The sequence below is a fragment of the Toxotes jaculatrix genome, chromosome 7 (assembly GCF_017976425.1).
Source record: "Toxotes jaculatrix isolate fToxJac2 chromosome 7, fToxJac2.pri, whole genome shotgun sequence".
In the NCBI taxonomy this organism is placed as follows: domain Eukaryota; kingdom Metazoa; phylum Chordata; class Actinopteri; family Toxotidae; genus Toxotes; species Toxotes jaculatrix.
The window spans coordinates 5,080,846-5,086,845 of NC_054400.1; positions in this window are offsets into that span (position 1 = coordinate 5,080,846).

Below are 6,000 nucleotides of genomic sequence, written 5' to 3' on the forward strand. Positions count from 1 at the left end.
ACTGGATAAAGGAATCGGAGCACTTCTGGTATGTCTTTAGATACTTTGAACTTTATCTCTTAGCTCACCTGCATGGATTTAAATACCTCTTCAAGGTTAGATATGTTGATAGTGTCCAGAATCCTATTGAATTTCCTTTTGATGTGTCAGGAGCCACACTGGCCTTAAAAATGGAATTATGGGCACAAGCAACTTTAAATATTGCCTCATCATCCTGACCCTTCTGTGTCCTCCCTCATTTCCTTACATTCCTCCTACTGAGACTGTGCTCACCAGACAAACAGCACTGGTCATTTGTTTAAACACTTAATATGACCTGTGTTTACATTTTCTTGTCAAGAAACTTCTTGCTTATGAGTTGCTTTTGAAATGATCAGACGAATCTTTTTGGAAGGTGCTCACAAATAACCTATTGACCTCATCTCCTCCACCAACTTTAGCTCTGCGTGAAAAAAAGACAGCCCCCTCATTCATTTAAATAAAGCCAGTCTGGTGGTGCAGCACATGAGCCACTACAAAGGGCTGAGCTCCAGCAAGATGACACAGGACCGTCCAGCAAACATGTCTCAACTTTTGCTGCAACATAGCACGAGGTCACCTGGCAAGGCGATGCATTGGCCAATCAAATACAAGCAGATACAGTATGCAGGATTATTTTGTAATGTGAATGCCAAATATCTGTTCACCTCATGATCATTTTAACAAAAAGATAAAATAGTTGCTTCTATGATAATGCTCCAGAGTTGTAAGTATCATAAATGAGTATCATAAATCATTGGGGTTTTTTTTCTTACTAGTAACTTGAACAGCATGTCTGCACCAACGCAGCCACCTGCATTGTTTTAACAGAACTGTTTTCGATCTGTTAAAAAAAGTTCACAGATTTCTTCACAGATGCTTTTTGCCGACTTACTCATTATTTGAACTAACTTTTTTTTGTTTAAGGTCTGTAAGCACTGATTCTGTGATTTGTAGGCCAAACGCCTAGATGTCTATATGAAAACTGAGCTCACATTAGCTAAAAAAAAAAATCTATATATGACCAGTGTCTCATTGAAAAGACCACATTTCAGTGTAAAGCAGCTCTTTGCAACAGATTAAAATACTGCCGCTGAAATGCTGATAGAACAATGCCTACATGTTATGAAGACAAATAAAAAACATGTCTTGCACAAATGCCCAGGTTTAAGGTTGATAATGTTGATGATAAATGCCCTGATGGATAAGAACTGGTCCTTTCTGTTGCTTTTCTATGTCACTCACTGGAATGACTGAAGACCACCTCCAATGCTATTATTAAAGGCAGAGCCATCATGCCTATCTCCACATATTTCCATGATCTAGTAATCTCTGCTTTTGTGAGTGCAAAACGATGAAATCCCTGACCATATTTTTGCAAATCAAAACCCTTCCACAATAGTTGATGTGGTACACAGCCAAAGGCATTAGTAAGGTCTAAAAATACCATATGGAGATCTCAGTTCTCCAGCTCGGCTGACTGAATGTGGTGCCAAATCATGCTTGTACTCTCCAAGCATCTGAAAACGCCTGATATTCCAGGTTTTTGCTCTGGCTTGCCATTTACTCACTCGGTGTAACTGGACTGTCTTCAATACAGTAAAGAAAATCACGTATACTACAAGAAAACAAATAAGGCAGCATGTACAGATTTTTAAATTTTCATTCATGCAATATTCTGCAGCTCTACACCATGATGTAGGAGTAAACCTTTTTTTCAAGATGAGTCTTTTTGCCTACACAAAAAATCTCAATAAAGGCTCAAAAAAGTGGGTTTTAGTAGTCATGTAAGCACATTAAGAGTTTTGGCTTGTGAACAGAAGAAATCATCTAAATGTGCACTGTACCAAGATGCTCATCTGTGAGTAAAAGACACATTTATCAGCATCTTGTGCAGAATTGTCCTGCCAAGAGGATCCAATGACTCTTTCATTATGAAACACTTCCTTCCATGTGGTGAACCCCCCTCCCCACTTGCCTCGATGTGTGGGGGGTGACGTGCAGCAGCCTGCCTGCTCCTGCGGGAATGTATTTTATTCACTAGTTATTCAGTGTGGATCCTCTTGACATTACTCCTTTCTGCTTCCCTTCATGCTGGTATTTATTTGATAGTGCGTCACCTCACCTTACACATATGTTTAGTGTGATTAAATTTTTCCAGTCCCCGGAGACTCTGTGTGGTGGCAGGGGGTGTATAGGATTTGAAAACTTGGAAGCTTTACCGTGCTGCATCAGGTTTCTGGCGTATGTGTATTTCTCTCAAATTCATGCACCTACACTCTGATAGACAAGCACTTACCAACACACACACACACACACACACACACACACACACACACACACACACACACACACACACACACACACACACACACACACACACACACACACACACACACACACACGCACACACACATGCATACACACACACACACGCACATACACGCACACGTACAGAATCACAAAATCCTTCTTGGTCCTTCCAGCCAAATTAGTATCTTGTTTCATTCCAGGATGCAGATGTCTCTGAGTGAAATACCTGTGGAAAATCGCCATGATTGGGTTCATTATGTTGCCTGCAGTTAGCAAGGATGGAAATGAGTTTGGTATTTTAGGCTGAAAAAAAAAAAAATCTCAGTTTCAAAATATCAGCTTGTTAGACTAAAGGAAGCACTGCTGCCTGCCTGTTTTGGTACGTCTCAGCACTGCTTGATGAGGGGCTATGAATAAATTTTCTTATGACCCTGAGATAACGATGAGCTCTGTTTTAATTGTCTCAGTCCATTGTAAATTACAATATGAATATCTACTTGTCTCTCTCATCATGATATGAATCAATCTTGAGTAATATCCGCTCCGTCTTTGCTCGTCTGCATCCCTTATTTCTTCTTTTATCTGATTCTACTTCTGCTCTCTGTGTCTATCTTCAGGGGCCAGTACTTCTGTGGGAGTCAGTGGTCATCATGATCTTGCCTGTTATCCCTCTTCACACTTTCCTCTGCACCGGAGGGCATAGCAAAGGTGTCTACCATTGTATAGACTGTCTATGCAGTGAGACTATTAATAAAACTTTGACACAGGCTGACATGACGAGAAGTCAGCTGTGAATTATTAATGAGCAAAACACTATTTGTGAATATTTAAGGCTGATGAGACCATGAATTAAACCATTTTTTTCTCCTCGATTGCAAAAACTCATTATGCATGCACATACCCTCAGGGGCTGCTCAGTGCACCTTTACCTTGCAATTTCTCTCTTGTTATTTCCAAATTAGTTTCTCTTTACATAGCCTCCATTCTAATCTCCTCATCTGGTGGCGTGACAGATGGGGCTCAGCCTTTTCTCTACTCAGACTAATGGCCTGACCACGGGGCCGCTGGTGGCATGTTTGGGGGTGTCAGTCTGGTTCTAAACCCGAATACTAGCAGAGAGGGCAAAAAATAGCTCAAGAAAAGTCTTGGAGGTATTCATTAGATAGTGAGAAGAATACGTGTTTCCCCCGCTCATCCATCTTGACCTGTTTAACTGACCCACTTTCTTGGCTGCCTACCTGTGTACTGCCGTGTTGTAGATCGTGCATCAGAGATGCTCAGGGAGAAGAGATTTGCATGAGGGTTTTTTTTTTGTTTTCCTGCTGTAGGCCTTTCACTGTCTATGGCCACCTGTGTGTGTACTTGGTTGTTTAAAGTGCCTCACCTCACCTTGCAGTTTAACACCATGAGAGACCTGCTTTGGGGAAAAACAGCTCAGTTTGCCTCTCCCTTGTTTGCACATTATTTCGATCACAGAGGAAGAAGAGGTCAACAAGAAACAAAATCACTAGACCTGTGCAGACATTGCAAATATGTTGAGGGCGCCCTATGGACTATTTGAACTCTATAGGCCTTCACTTTAGCCTTTTATTTTTACTAAGCTGTATATGATCCGAACATTTCCAGGTTAAAACAGAAGGGCCAATCGATAAATGGCTGAACATTGAAGAAATGGTGAAGCAGCAGCCCAGTGGTGGTTCTGTAATTGGCTCCTCTATTTATGATTTCTACACTAGTGCAGCAGCAGCAACGTACAAGTGTCTGGGGGATGATGATCCAATGTGCACGTCTCCTGCTCTCCACTTGATACCTCTGTATTGATTAAATCTCGAGACAAGACTGTACTTGTAGTAATGGCACACCAAGACTTTGGAGGCAGGCTTCAAGAAATTGAATTGAATTGCTTGACTCTGTATCTCCTTGTTCTCCAGTCGCTCTGCAGAGCATTTGAGCAGCTTCTCAGTAACTGTTTTGGTTTTTCCATTCCATAACTGTACTTTCACTCTCACTGTACTCTTCACTTCACTGCTCTGAAATCATCATTATCAGACTGTTTGTAGCTGCTGAACATGGGGAAGCGTTTGGCAGCTAAAGAGTGAGATGTTTCCCTCAAGAGTTGATGGAGCCCAAAACGAAGCGAAAAGCAGAGTGAGTAAACACAACTCCAAATGAATGATGATGTTACTCTATATGCTGAATGTGTAATTATTGAAAAAAAAATCCCATGAAAAGACCAAACCAACAACTGATCCCACCAATAAGTATTGTCAAAACCTGACGTATTTAATTCCTCTGTGCCATGTACCACCATGATATCCAAAAACTACACAGTTAACTACACTGTTGCTCTGAGTGACATGTTCCTTCATTGCCATAAACATTGGCTCTGCAGTTTGGTTTGAGTCAATCCCACCATCTTGCTGCCACAAATAACTCACTAGTGCACCAAAGAATAGACCCTGGAGAGAAAATAATGGTCAACACAAAGGTAGTATCTCCTCCTGTTTTAGTAGTGATTGCTAAAGACTGCTGTGCCTAGCTGTTTTAGGAAATTGTTAGCCTTTAAAACCAACCAACCAACCAACCAACCAACTACTGACCAATTACTGACCAAAAAAAAAAAAAAAAAAGTTTCACCAGCATACAACATGATATGATTTATTGTTCCCATGAGGAAATTTGTCTCGGATTCAAGTGCTACACACGTGTAATGTTTAATATTAAGTGCTGTTCTGAGTAAAAAAAAACAACAACACAAAAACAAATAAGAAAGTGCTACTGAATCCAAGTACTCCATCTTTGGTTTGTTTGTACTGTGGGGAATTTGGATGTAATATAGTGTTATGTAACAGGCAGAGAAAAGGGCAGAATGCAGCACAGAAGGCTGTCTTGCTGTGGAGTGATGTCAGTCGCATTGTTCATTCATGTGCCTCTCGTTTTCTCCAAGCTGCTATCCTTCTAACATCCTGGTGGCAGGCATCCCAATATCCCTGCTTGAGCGTAAGGGATTCATGCACACACTTGGCAGAGGCTTCTACTCTCTCACTGTCCCTCTTTCTCTGTTTCTTAACAGCTAAAGAAACAGAACTCAAAACACTGTCAGGTCTGGAAGTGCTCCTGCTTAGTCCCTATTTTTAGTTTGGCAGTGAAACAGCACATTTCAGTCCTCCTTTATGCATTTTTCCTCCTGCCTAAAATCTATACTTGTGCAAGGAATTGTTTTTTTTTCTTCTTCCTCACTCTTCTCATCTTTGTCTCTCTCTGTGATTTCCTTCTTCTCCGCTGCTCTGCTTCTCTTTCTCTGCATCACTGTCAGCAGCCACCAAAACAGAAATTTAGGCAAAACCTCAAAGGAAAGAGAAATCACTATGAACTGTCATGTGATTCACTCAGCCACAGCAAAACATATAATGTTAAGTTGCCATATTGTGAAGTGTTGTGAATCTGTCTAGAGCATATATAATTAGAATCTCTTCGTAGCTAATTCTCGGCTCAGCAGTGGCTGTCAGTCTGTCCCATATTTTCTGCCTTATTTTTCTCTTTGTCTGCCAAATGAATCACATCACCCCACTTCCTCTCCTCCTTGTTGTAGGTTGTGGTTTGGTGACCTATTTGTTGGCATTCGGGGAGTGTAACATTTTCTGGCTTGTCACCTCTTTGCTTCTCACA